Source organism: Neophocaena asiaeorientalis, unplaced genomic scaffold (assembly GCF_003031525.2).
Source record: "Neophocaena asiaeorientalis asiaeorientalis breed wild unplaced genomic scaffold, Neophocaena_asiaeorientalis_V1.1 scaffold57, whole genome shotgun sequence".
NCBI classification, from domain to species: Eukaryota; Metazoa; Chordata; class Mammalia; order Artiodactyla; family Phocoenidae; genus Neophocaena; species Neophocaena asiaeorientalis.
The window spans coordinates 1,641,543-1,654,731 of record NW_020172731.1 but is presented as its reverse complement, the minus strand read 5'-3'; the positions used below and the strand labels follow the sequence as shown (position 1 = coordinate 1,654,731).

The window sequence follows — 13,189 nt, the reverse complement described above, 5'->3', positions numbered from 1 at the left end:
GCAACAAGAGAAGCCACCACAATGAGAAGCCCATGCACCGCAACAAAGAGCACCCCCGAGGGGCTTCCCTGGTGGCGCAGTGGTTGGGAGTCCGCCTGCCGATGCAGGGGACACAGCTTCGTGCCCTGGTCTGGGAGGATCCCACGTGCCGTGGAGCGGCTGGGCCCGTGAGCCATGGCCTCTGAGCCTGGGCGTCCGGAAAAGACTACCCCCGCTCGCCACAACTAGAGAAAGCCTGCGTGCAGCAACAAAGACCCAACGCAGCCAAGAATAAATAAATATATTTAAAAAAAACCAACCAGTTTCCTTTTGTTTAAGAATATTCCAGAATATTCTTAAGAATATAATTTATAATAATTATAAATATTATGTTTATATGGTTCCAGTTGATGAAGCTGTTCACAACAGTTCCAGTAAATTACCCTTTAATTGATTTGTTTGGGGGAAAGATCGGCATGTTAACAAAAATTAACGAAGGAATTTTCATCACAGTGGTTTCCAGTTACACTATCACAGTTTCACAAGTGGATTGGGCCCCTCATCCAGTGGCTGAAAGAGAGCTGCAGGTCAAATACTGAGAATGAGGATGGAGAGAGGTTGAGTCCTGCATAAGTGAATCCTACTGTGATGGGTTAGGTAGAGAAAGGGATGTGAGTGAGCATCCTTTTTACAGCATGAGAAAACGGTCCCCCCACTCAGCTCTCATTCCCATTCTGCAAAGCAATGAAGCTGGAAATCACAACTGTTCAGTTTAACGTGTGTGAGTTGGTAGAACCTCTAGATACAAAAGACCAAGATGTCCTCAGGTCTTTGACTGATTAGGACGCCAGAAAAGCTGGGCACTTCCTCGTGATTACCACGCCATGACAGCTATCCAGTTAAAGGATGTGCAAAACAGAGGACTCTTGTAGATAAGATAAAATCAAGTCATCTTGAGGAATTAGGAAGTTCGTGAGATATGAACTGTTTTAGTCTTTCTAGGTATTGTGCATAAAGCTCTATGTCATTATGTCTTTGACCCAGAGGGGCTCCACGGCCCGGGAACAGCGTTCATACATGGCCAGGCCATGGGAGAAATCGATGACCTCGTCCTTTGTACCGTGAATGACCAACACGGGAGAGGTGACTTTAGATATCTTGTCAATGCTGGGGAAAGCATCAAAGCACTATGTTTTCCTGGTATTGGGAAAAGCCACACGCAATCCAGGCATCAGAGGCGAACGGAGAATTACGGCTGCACACTCATACCCGGAGGCCAGGTGTACAGTGGGGACGGTCCCAATGCTCTGACCATACAGGATGATGTTCTCAGCACTTACGCCATACCAGGTGCGCAGCGCCTGCCACGTGGCGTCGATATCAGCGTAGAGGTTCTTTTCAGAGGGCTTGCCCAAGCTGACGCGCCGTAGCTGGAGTAGTCGTAGGAGAAGATGTTGCAGTTGATGCGCGAGCGGAGGCCGATGTATCACATGGAGCTACACGTCTGGCCCAGGTCCACGGCACTGCCGTGGGAGAAGAGCTGCGTGTAGCCGCTGGAGGGCGCGCAGCGCATGAACATGCAGCCGAGCCGGTTGTCCCGGACCGTGCGTGAGAAGACCTCGACGGCGTCCAGCTTGCGCCGTTAGTGCTGACAGTCGGCGCGCTAGCTCAGGTGCAGGCTGCAAGCGCCGGGCCCCGTGCCCTCCTCGGGCCGCTGCTGCGCGGGCTAGGCTGCTGCGCCGGCTGGGGCCGCGCTGCTCGGGCGCCAGCACCGTGTAGGTGGGCTCGGGCCGCAGGAAGGCCAGCTTGGCGGCGATGCGGCTCGGGCAGGGCGGGCAGCAGAAGAGCCAGCACAGCTCTCCCGGCGAGAAGCCGTTCATCCTGACGCCTGGTTCGGGCATCGGGGCGGCCTCGAGCGGCCAAGCAAGGCGGCTGCAGTCCGTCGGCCCTGCGGCAGGAGGAGGAGGAGGAGGAGCGGAAGGAGAGGCGCAGGAAGGGCGAGGCGGGGCTGGCCTGGCCGGCGTGGCGCTTCGAGCCTTTTTTCTCCACTTTCGGGTTATCCAGGGTTCCTGTTTTTAGATTTAAATTAATTTCTACAAACGCACCACTTCATAACACAATCTTACAATAAAGCAGAAAAGATATTTATTAATAGTCTGGAACATATTCTGTGTCTCGGTAATAAGAGGTCAAAAGTTGGTAAACAAATTCCTTTAGCAATTAATGTTCAGTATTTTATCTTTATTAAAAAATGATCTAAAGGGAATTCCCTGGCGGTCCAGTGGTTAAGACTCCGGCTTTCACTGCCATGGACCCAGGCTGGATCCCTGTTGGGGAAACCATGATCCCACAAACAGGGAAGCGAGGCCAAAAAAAAAAAGATCTAGACATTCAATGAATTTCCATCTTTTAACTTAATTTAGCAGAACTCTAAAGCTTCAAGTTACCAAATACCTGGAGAAACTGTTTTTAGGCAGATATAAAACATAATTATTTCTAAAGAGCTCACCCAAAAACTTTTATCTTATTTATCTCTATTTCATTACTTATGAAAATATCATACCAAGTTAATTTTATTGTTGACCAATTTTATAACAGAGATAACATGAGCTTACTGATTTTCAGTAAACCTAGGTTTAGTATAGTATATTGTATAGTACATTAAAAGTACTATACTTAATGTTGATGACTCTAAGTACATGTCTATATCAATTAAACCATCAACTTAATCTTATTTTTATTCATTAAAAATCCTAGATCATGTGATTCTTTAAAATTTTTGGGCTAGTTTATGTTATATTTAGAAATATTTGATTTGTAAGTGCTTATTTTTAAGTCAACTCTTTAACAAATTAATTTCGATAACACCATCCGAAGGTAGACACATATTATATATATAACATACACACAGACATATGAATATCCAGAAAGACACAGAGATCTCATAGTTTTCCTGCTTGAGTTTAAAAAGGTTTCTTTTCCCTTTTATTCTCTCAGTTTTAAGTTCTAATTTAGCCAGAGCTGTAGTCTCAGGCGATGAGCGCTGTGTTTAAATTTCAAGGGCATGGTAAGTATTATAAATCCAAGCTTTCCCCTAGAAATACTTTTATTCTCTGAGTCAGAATTTTGGAAACATGTTTTATCAAGCTGGCTTTCTCTGCTTATGAAAAAAACAGTTTTGGAATGTCAGAAGAGCTCTATCCTGGCCATTTAAGAGTTAAGATAATGCTTACAAGCGTTGGCTTTGTTCCAATTGTACATGAAGCCAGCTGGAGTTCCAGTGCCTGGCTGTCCATCAGGGAGCTGTAGAGCCTTTGAAGCATGTTTTCCCATTACTAATTTGGTAGTCTAATTTAGATATGATCTGAACAAATTTCTCAGGGCAGTGTGATGAATGCCATGTGTGCTGCTTCTGAACCTAGCTCCCCAAGGAGTTACCCTGGAGTCGGTTCCACTCTTCTGTGTGTCTCGGTTTCTCCCTCTGACAGTCTAAAACTGCTGTGAGTGCTTGGAGCACTGGGTGATCAGCCATAATTATTGTGCATCCCCATGAGCAGAATTTACTTAATGGTTGTAGTGGGATCCCCTGTGGGACCACTGCTAGTCATGAGGATTGACCCTCAGACACTTCTGCTGGGTTCCCAGTTGCCTGAGAATGCCTTGTGGCCGCAGGAGCAAGGGTCCCTTTTCTTTTGAGCTGCAGGCTAAGTCTCTCATTTCACTAGCAAACACATATACAACATATACACCATATATACATATACACCACATATACACAATATTTCCAACTTAAGCCAAAAACTTAAAAAGGCAGCCAAGCCAGTTCACTCTAAAATTCCCCCTAGGTCCTTGCCTAGGAAATGTCAGTACATCCCTGGGACTCCAAGTCCCAAGAAAAATAGCTTGCGTAAAATTTAGGATGTCATTTAAAGCAGTGACGTCCGGACATCAGGAGAACTCACCAAAGCACCTGAGGAATACCTAGAAGCCTGTGGGGCTCAAAGGGCCGGGGCTGGTACCAAGCACCGGTTCGGGGTAGACTCCAGGTTTCCACTGGTGGGTGTCTCTGATATCCTGCCAACTATGCCAAGCAAATGTTTACAGAAATTCAATTAACAATGAAGATAAGAAACAAAAGAGAATTTTAATTCAAGTCAAACTGGGGATTATAACGCAGGAGACAGAAGCTGAGAAGCTCTTTGAACTGTTCCTCCTGTTAGTAGAAGGCACAGTCATATACATTTTTGAGACAAAGGATCCCACAACCAAATGACATGCTGACATTTCACATAAAGTTCACCAAAAATACATTGTCCAGGTAAACACATACAAAGCAAGCAGTATGTCACTATGACCCCCTATAGAGTTGTGAAAGAATGATAATCTTTAAGAAGTTGCATTGCTAGCGTCAGGAAAAGAAAAAAAAAACTTTGCTGTGGAGCAGGCATTACTGTCTTTGAGGAGGTCTGGTTGATGTGTGATACAGATGCACATTAGGGAGGGAAGAAGGAGGCCGAAAGGGGTGCAGGAAGGGAGAGAGAGAGAGAGTTTTATGTTTAAATTTAATCATCCGATAGTTCACCCATTTTCCCAAAAGGCTCAAGATTGTATTTCCCGTTTTGGACCAAGTAGAACCCATCTTTGCCTCTAGATTCCCTAAGGCAACTTAACTCTGCCCGTTTTTCAACAGCGGTTCAAAAAACATGGAATCACTGAGTTTTCCCCCTTTTGAACAGAGCAGGGTGACTTACCAAGAAGCTTCCACAAAGGTCCCTCAACAGAATTGGAGGGCACAACACAAAGGGAGTAGAGCTGGGTTCCCAGATCAGTCACAAATCAGTGAGCGCAATGGGTTCCAGCATCAGTTACTCACCAGCCTTTAGATTCTTAATGGGTCGTCTTTCCATCCTACTTTTATTTTATTTTATTTTTTTTTTGTGGTACGCGGGCCTGTCACTGTTGCGGCCCCTCCCGTTGTGGAGCACAGGCTCCGGACGCGCAGGCTCAGCGGCCATGGCTCACGGGCCCAGCCGCTCCGCGGCATGTGGGATCTTCCCAGACCGAGGCACGAACCCGTGTCCCCTGCATCGGCAGGCGGACTCTCAACCACTGCGCCACCAGGGAAGCCCTCCATCCTACTTTTAACGACAATAATTGTTAAAAGAAAACTCAGAGTTTTACTGGATATTGAGGAAGAAACAAACTTCGCAAAAATGAAGATTTCAAACAAAACTCGTATGAAGCTCAAAGGCTTGACATCTCCGGGAAGCTTATAAAATAAACAAGAGGAAGTTGTTTGACCTTTACAATGATTGGCTATTAAATACAATGGAGGTTTCCAGAGGGCAGGGGATTGGTTAAAGTGATTATCTTTTTCCGTTACAGGAAGACAAGGGTTTTTTGTTTTTGTTTTTAAATGATTTTCAAAGGTATTTACAAGAAATAGCTTGAGTTAAATTACCCTTATGTTTTGAAATAAACTCGATTTAGTTTTGTTTACGTGGCTTATTCGGTTTTGTTTGCTGGGGGGGGGGGTTCAAACCTGGTTTCTATTTTACTTCATTTCACCCCACTTCATTCACCTCATCTTATCACCTGCAACTCCCATCTTTCTCGGTGTGAGCACGGCTCAGTTCTCAGTGTCCGCAGTTTCTAAGTGGCAGCACCCTCGAAAGCGCCAAAACGCACATTTGACTTTGGCCACAACGCCGCTATCTGCGCTGTGCCTCCCTTGCTGTGTCCCGGCACCCTTAGGCGCTCTGTGTCAGTGTTTGGTCGGTCGCGGTCCCGGCAAGTGCACTAGGCCGGCGTTTTCTCAGAAGTAGTTTCCACTAGAGTGCAGCCCCGCGGCCTTCCCCATCCCTCGCAGCGGGTGGCTGGCAGCAACGCAATTGCTTTGAGCCATTTTCAAATATTGAGTTCCGCATTAGCTATGCTGCACATTTCACTTATGCTAGTCGGAGTGTGCCCGGGAATGCGCTTTGGAGCGTGGCAAACACCGATTTAGCGAGAGTGACAGCGATCATCTAATCCTAGGACTGCCCCTTTCAATGGTGTTTTGCTGTTTGTTTCTCGCAGGGCTAGTTTCTCTGAACGGTTGGCTTGTAAAAATTCTTTTTCGGTGTGTTTTGCTCTGTTGTTTTGTTTTCACATGTATCTTCATTTTAGGATTTCTTATGCATTTGTAGTATTTTAATTTACATGTAGTTTTCTACCGAGTTCCTGAGTGTGTCTGCGCTCAGCGGCAGCTCCCTGGGCCGCCTGCGCCCGGGAGCGGAGGAGCGCCGCTGGGTCTCGGCCGCGCTAGCGCCCCATTCCGCGCGCCGCGGGTGCTGCGCGGGGCCCGGCTCCTGCTGCCCAGTCCGCGTTTTCTCAGCCGCACTTTCGCCAGCAGCGTCGAGCGGGCGCTTTCACTTTGGCCGCCACCCTCAAGGCGCCAAAGGGAACTCTTCTCCCTCGCGTGGGCCTGGGTCCTATGTGCCGTCGCCTTCTCGGTCCTAGCACCGCTCCGTTCGTGGCCAACCGGTTCAGCGTCGCGGCACCGTGATTCGCGCCCGTCTGGCGCTCCGTTGGCGTTTTCGCTAGGAGCGAAACCGGCCGCCGTTTTCCTGACAACGCGAATTTGCACCCAGTGGGTGTCCAGTAGGCTGCAGCACCGTTCCTTCCTCCAACCCCGAAGTTTCTCGGCCGCTGACCGCTAGTTTCTCAGAGTTTCTTGGGGACTTTCCAAGGCGCCAGGCGCCTTACCTCGCTGAAGAAAAGGGGAATTCAACTAGAGTATACGGCGCGTGCGGGGCTGACATGAGGCACTGTTGCGGTTCCGCACACACCTGCGAACTCCCCCGGAGAGGAACCAGCACCAAGGAAGAACACCAAGAGCCAGTGTAGATCAAAAGTATATTAGTACAATCTTTTTTTAAAAAATTTATTATTATTTTTAACATCTTTATTGGGGTATAATTGCTTTACAATGGTGTGTTAGTTTCTGCTTTATAACAAAGTGAATCAGTTATACATATACATATGTTCCCATATGTCTTCCCTCTTGCGTCTCCCCAAAAGTATATTAGTAATAGGCGTTTATTAAGCACAGAAACACAAACCGATCGATCGGGGCCTCTCCCAAAAGAAGGGTGAGACCCCGAGCCTTCACACAGGTGCTGTTTTATACCCCAGGGTAAACAGGATGTTCGTGCTGATCTTAACATCTCGGGTCGGCCACCTGGAACTCAGAACTTTCCTGTTCACAATATGCTTGGCAAGCAAAGCTCAGTTTTCCCAGAGGCTAAGTCACGTGGTTAGCAATAAAAGCAGTTGCAGTACAAACAGTTTCAAAGCAAAGCATTCCACCATTGATTCCAGGCATTACAATCTAAACTATAAGTTCTGGGACAATGTGTCTCGCCACAGCACTGAGTTAGAACCATGTCCAGCACCGTATAAACGCTCGGTTAAGGTTAACTACAGTTCTGCTTATACTCGTTCTCCTACTGCGATTTCTTAGGGGCAGCAAAGTTCAAGAGGATTGAACTCGGCGGTGTCTGAAAATTTGTACTATCTTCCCTGGGAACTATCCCCTATAATCGTCTCACCTCGCTTTTCTAGTTTCCGGCACCGCAACCCAACCGCACCCTCCCCCTCGTTTCCCTGCCAGGATTCCATGTGCCACCTTTGTAGACGTGGGTGCTGTGACTCAGCTGTTAGAGAAACCCTGGCCTGTTAACTGGGAATTGCAAACATATTATTTTTATAATCTGTTGGACCACGGGGTGATAGTTTACTTTTTCAGACTCTAAAAGAATTTTTCCAGTAAGGGCTAGCTTGTGGAACATACAGCTTTAACAAGAGAGCTGCTGACGTGTGTTGTAGACACTGATAGGCCTTTATTAGAATACTTTGGGTTTCTACCTGTCCTTTGTATACATGAGGAAGGAAATCAGAAAGCACAGGAAATAAATGACATTCTTGAATTTAATAAAATTTTCATTTAATCCTCAACATTTCCAGTTAGTATTTCAAAATACTTAATTTGGGGAGAATAAATGAACTATCCCTTGAATCATGGTGAGAGTGATTTATCTGTATTAACTTGTTTGCCATTATTACTGGTAGTATTTGCAGTACAATTCTACAGTTATTTTGAGCAATTCTAAAATCCAAAATTTTCTGCAGACATACCCCTTTGAGTTTAATCTAAGAGGTTAAAGTGTACTCTATATCCAGTTATCATGAATATTAATAGGAATGGGTGATTACTGGGTAATGTCCTGACCCCACAGGCAGGGTTACTGTCTTGCAGGGCAAGCACATATCATCGTCACTTTATGATTTACACATTCTGAATTCCAACCAAAATAATTTCTGAGATGATTTTGTGAACCTGTAATTTTTCTAGTTATATAGAAATGAAAAACAGAAATGGAATCATGATACACATACCATTATGTAACTAGCTCTTTTTTACTTAATATCTTATATCTACATAATAACACTGCATTTTTCAAGTGCATATGTTCCATTTTGGATTCAAGTTTTTAAATTTGTAATATCTTATTGTTACAGATTTCCTAACATCCATGTTTTGGCTTTGATCATCCTCAACTTGTGGGAATTTTGTTTGTGTGTGTACTACAGTGACCAAAAGTTAACATTATGTGTCAAGAATATGTTCATTGTGAATTTAATTCGTATCTTTATATTCCCCTTTAGATTACTGTACCAAATGTACTGTCACTGCATTACAGAAGGTGTATATTGCCCTACAATGTCATGATCATTGGAGTAATAAGGTATGTTTTGAATTTATATGATTGTTTAATATTTTGTTTTTATATTTTGGTGAGTTTGAACATCATTTTACTCTATTTTATTTTATTTATTTATTTATTTTTTGCTGTACGCGGGCCTCTCACTGTTGTGGCCTCTCCCGTTGCGGAGCACAGGCTCTGGACGCGCAGGCTCAGCGGCCATGGCTCACGGGCCCAGCTGCTTCGCGGCATGTGGGATCTTCCCGGACCGGGGCACGAACCCGCGTCCCCTGCATCGGCAGGCGGACTCTCAACCACTGCGCCACCAGGGAAGCCCTTTACTCTATTTTTAAAGAAGCTCATGCTATTTTATTGCATTATGCTTTCAACAGATATTTTATAGCTAATTTTTTTGGATTATGTTTAAATAGACTTCATTTTACCCTATTACCAAAAAACCGTAGGTGAAAGTGAGGATGGCCAATTTAGTTATAAATAAAGCAAACAAAATTTTTAACTACATTCAACTTCTAATTGATATAAATGATGGGACAAAATCCACTAGTTACATTATGCAATTACTGTTTTATGAACCCTTCTCTCAAATATTCTTACATTCTCACCCACTACTATGTCTTTTCTTATGTATCTGGGTTTTATTCAAAGCCCTTCGTACTTGCTAGCTATGTGATCTTGAGTTTCAAATGAAAACTGCAGTATTAATACGTGACATCTATGGAGTAAATATTTAAATCCTAATACTTTATGTCGTAGAAGATGATTGGAATAAGTGAGGATACCTTTGTTCCTCTGGATAGAAGCATGTAATTTAATTCCTTTGGAAGAATACTATATTTATGGACTTGATGACATATTTATGATCGTTTAGAAAATAAAAATGAAGTAACTATGGTTCAGGCCTCCAAAATGGAGCCAAGTGGCCATTGTGGATATGGTTTCAGGCACCTTTCTACCTCACTGAGAACCTGAACTTTCTGAACTGTATCAAATTCAAGGACACCACCAGTCCTTTTCAAAACAATACCTGCTAGCAGCTGCTAGCCCAACCTTGTAGTTTCAAAGTTCCTCCCCTTCACAACTATGTAATGATTTCCAACACCAACCAAACCCTGCTTAGCAAGCATTCTTACTTCTTGCCAAGGCCAATCCTAATTATCGAAAAATAATTCATGTAACCGTGCTCTATTTTTAAGCTTCCCCCATTTTGTAGTTCATCAGAACACAATTCAAGTGCTTTCTTGAATCTATGCATCCCCTGGTGCAGTCCTAACAAACCCCAAATACAAGGGTTTTGTTTAACATCTTTATTGGAGTATAATTGCTTTACAATGTTTTGTTAGTTTCTGCTCTATAACTAAGTGAATCAGCTCTATGTATACATATATCCCCTGTGTTCTTGGAATTTTTGGTTAACAGACTTGTGCACTTGCAGAAGCTCAAGCATATAAAAGTCTAGCAGAAAGGGCTCACCGCTAGAGGTTGAATTGTAGGCAATGGCAACCTTGATCTATTCCAGAAAAGAATCTCCTGTAACAGTCAAGTGGATGATCAAATATTGCAATGACTCCAGGATTACAATGAGCAAAGTGCACTTCTACAGTATCCAGCATTACAGCTTCATAATCGAAAGAGCCTATGATGGTGATTATGTATGCTCTAACACACTATCTAAATATTAAAGACACTCTAAAATATTTACTAGAATCCCATTTATATATCAAACAACGAATAGGTTCACCAGAAAGAAATTTACTTAAGTCCTTATCCTTAAATGTTTAAGAAGATTCCAGCACCTTGATTCTTACAGAAGTTAAGTCAAATGCACCCAGCATGGTTCATCATTATGTCTTACATGATTTAAGGCTTTGGCTAGTTCTGTAGACGGTTTCTTCATCTGGTCCTTCAGTGGTTACTGGCTGCAATCGTCATGGTTTCCAGCAAAACAGAATCAATATAAAGGAGATTCTCAAGGTATCCTTGAGCTTGTGCAAGCGTACAATCCTTAAATATGGTTTTCTTCCAAAAGAAACGAAGACCAAAGTAGAAAATGAAAGTATTTTGGAATAAAGGCATATCAGTGTCCACAACACACATCAGCAGCCCTCCTGTTAAAGCTTTCTTTCTGTTGGCAGTCTTAGAGCCTTCTGTTGTCTCATCATTGGGTCTTATCCCCCTTTCAAAGAAGCTCTCCAGCAACGTTTGTTTTTTACTCATCTTGGCTAAGGCTAGCTTGTTGGCTTACCAAAACTGTGACTGAGAAAAGTGTGCAGTGTGGGAAAGAGACATGGATGGAAGTGGTAAATAAAATAATAGGTGGGCTATGCACGGACTAAAATAAGTGTCAGATTCTGACTGCCACCAGATGCAGCTGTACAATTGAAGTACATCAACTCACTTGCCACTATAAAGCCTGCCACCAGATGCACCTTAATTGTCACTTGCCTCTCACTGATAGGGTTTTGATGAATCTGCAAGCAATTGATTTATTATGGTCTCTCTGCTAATGATAATCTGTATTTGCAGCCGCTCCCCAGCACTAGCATCACTGCCTCAGCTCCACCTCAGATCATCAGGCATTAGATTCTCATAAGGGGTGCACAGCCTAGATCCCTTGCATGTGCAGTTCAGAGTAGGGTTTCCGCTTCTATGAGAATCTAATGCCTCCGCTGATCTGACAGGAGGAGGAGCTCAGGCAGTAATACGAGTGATGGGGAGCGGCTATAAATACAGATGAAGCTTCACTTGCTCGCCTGCTGCTCACCTCCTGCTGTGCGGCCTAGTTCCTAATAGGCCACAGACCGGTTATCTGTGGCCCAGGGGTTGAAGACCCTTGTCCTAGAGTAATGAAAATAAAGGCAATAATAAACTAATGGGACCTAATTAAACTTAAAAGCTTTTGCACAGCAAAGGAAACCATAAACAAAACGAAAAGACAACTCACAGAATGGGAGAAAATATTTGCAGATGAAGCAACCGACAGGGGATTAATCTCCAAAACATACAAATAGCTTATGCAGTTCAATAAGAAAAAAACAAATAACCCAATCAAAAAATGGGCAGAAGATCTAAATAGACATTTCTCCAAAGAAGACATACAGATGGTCTGTTTTGTTATGTTTGTTCCTTTGTGTTTTTAGATTCCACATATAAGTGAAATCATACAATATTTGTCTTTCTCTGTCTCACTTATTTCACTTAGCACAATATCCTCTAGGTCCATCCATGTTGTCCCAAAGGGCAAGATTTCATTTTTTGTTTCTGAGTAATATTCCATTGTATAGTTATACCAAATCTTCTTTATCCATTCAACTATTGATAGGCACTCAGGTTGCTTCCATATCTTGGCTGTTGTGAATAATGCTGCAGTGAACATAGGAGTGCATATATCTTTTCTATTCAGTGTTTTTGTTTTCTTCAAATAAACCAAGAAAAAATGTAAAGATTTTAAATATTTAAAAAATAAAATAACAGTATAAAATAAAAAATAAATATAAATGAAATAAAATAGTAAAAATTAAAATTCCTAAAGTTGCACATAAAATATTAAAATTTTAAATAAAATATGATAAAATAAAATAGACCATGCTTGAAAATCCCCCAAGCAAAAGTATTTAAGCCCCCTAAGCAAAACTAAATCTATCCTATTTCAGGAACATAAGCGAGACTTAATTTAGCGCATTTCTTGTAAATGCCTCTGAAATCCATAAAACAAATGTCATCCTACAAAAATGGTACAAGGTAATCCCTTTTAATCAAACCCTGCAGTCTGGACACCCCCACCGTAGCTACCAACCCTTGCTAGGGTTAAGAAAAGTCCTCATTTTCACTTTAAAACCATCGTGTAACATCATGCCTTTGAGCTTCCTACTAGACTTGGGGCAAATGTGTTGGCATTCTTAGTAGCATTAGAAAAAGCGCCATTTAAGCTCTGTTTACAATAGCCAGGACATGGAAGCAACCTAAGTGTCCATCGACTGATGAATGGATAAAGAAGATGTGGCACATATATACAATGGAATATTACTCAGCCATAAAAAGAAACGAAACTGAGTTATTTGCAGTGATGTGGATGGACCTAGAGGCTGTCATACCGAGTGAAGTAAGTCAGAAAGAGATACGCAGACGTATCTCTACTACTTGGCAAAGCAATGCTGCAGTCAGCTTGTGGGGATCGCTGCTGATGTTACCCAATAATCACTTGTCAGTTACCTGTTCCTGCTCTCAGCATGCATCATCTAGACACCTAGAGTCCACTTATGGAGGTGCTTTACATTTCTGGTCTCAAGAGTGTTCCCATTCTGCTTTCTAATGTAAATTTATTTACCTCTTGCTTCTGTTGATGAAAAATTCAATTAATAATCAAGGCAAGAAGAAAAAAGAGAATTTTATTTGAGTCAAACTGAGGATTACAACCCAGGAGACAGACTGTCAAAAGTTCTGAG

At 43.0% G+C, this 13,189-nt stretch overlaps 1 pseudogene; it reads right to left on the bottom strand.

The window, feature by feature from the left end:
• Positions 1 to 408: 408 nt before the first annotated feature.
• On the bottom strand, positions 409 to 1,915 carry LOC112396603 (alpha/beta hydrolase domain-containing protein 17C pseudogene; annotated as a pseudogene).
• Between the last annotated feature and the right edge of the window lie 11,274 nt (positions 1,916 to 13,189).